This window comes from Atta cephalotes (assembly GCF_000143395.1).
Source record: "Atta cephalotes unplaced genomic scaffold scaffold00037, whole genome shotgun sequence".
Lineage (NCBI taxonomy): Eukaryota > Metazoa > Arthropoda > Insecta > Hymenoptera > Formicidae > Atta > Atta cephalotes.
Genome location: NW_012130101.1, coordinates 1,275,728 through 1,277,225, shown reverse-complemented (window position 1 = coordinate 1,277,225; position 1,498 = coordinate 1,275,728).

The following is a 1,498-nucleotide window of genomic DNA, read 5'->3' as shown; positions in this document are numbered from 1 at the left end:
CTAATCATCTGTTTCACACTAATTTTCAATCTTTTTTAACAAATTTATATATAAGTGTATAAAGAACAGTCAACAAACTAGAGATCTGTTTTCTGTGGCTGAACTAATGTACACTTTTGGAATTTAAAGTGAGATAGATATACATTTGATATTTGTTTATAGCGAGAAAGAGAGTTCTAATGCAGAAACAGAAAACAGATCAAAGGTTAGGTGTTAGATTAAGTTAATTAGTAAAATTTATGTCTAGAGGTCGCGTCTGTTGCAACACATCACATGATCACGCAAATTTCAAATTTCAAATGGTTTCAAATTCGTTTGCCATTTTAAGCTATTCTAAGTTGCTATCCAAGCTGTAGGTCGATCCTTTTCAACGATTTCATCTGAATTGTTGTCTCATTTTTCTTTGGAAATTTTTTTTCGAAGCAATACGAGAATTATAATTGATGAAAAATTAAAGAGACTTCCTTCTTTCCATGATAAGGTTATAAAAATTATTTAAGAATATTTCATAATTATATTTAATAATCTCTATATTTAATAATATATACTGATATAATAAAATAATATTTATACATTAATGATTTTGTGACTATATGTAATTATATACGTAAAAATATACAATATATTCCACATAAATATATAAATATATGATATAATATTTATATATTAAATTATATAATTTTATATAAATTACGTATTATAATAGTAACGCGCCCCCGGTAAAAAGTTTTTGCATGAATACGTATAAATATGTATAAACATACATAATTTTATATGAAACATTTTACATGCCATACATGCATATATCTCCAGCAAACGAGAATAGATTAAAATGGATTAAAATTTTTTTCTATCCGAATGCATATTTTAAATAGAATACTTTTTTTTGGATTTAATTGGATTCAATTAGATTCAATTAGATGCAATTGGATGCAATTGGATTGAAAAACTACATTTCCTATTCAAAATTTCGAATTGAATAGTATTCACAATTGTGTTTGTGTGCACAGAAAAAGCTAATATTATTTTAAGATTGAAAGGCATAGAGATATGCTCCATGCAATTCCTATAAATGAATAAATAAAAATGCATTTAGAATTGAAAAGCATTCATTTTAACATTTGTAAATCAATATTTCCGAAAATCTGAATCCATTTCAATTCATTTCAATTTATTCTCGTTTGCTAAGTCCTTCTTTCTTTTGTAAAATTTTTTAGTGTAATAGAAATAACAATAGTAAAACATTAAAAATAATTAAAAGAGTGATTTTCACACTATTTTCTACATTGACCGTTCCGTTGCGGATCAGACTATGGTGGCCAATGGAAAATTTATCGACTCCTCGTGACATAAACATTCAATATATATGAATTTTACATAAAAAAATTCAAAGTTTCAAGGCAAAATACCAGTAAAGGTTAAAAAAATATTGTAGTCTCGACATTTATTAGGATATTCGTCTTAAAATTACCTCAAGAATATGTCTTTGAGGTAATGC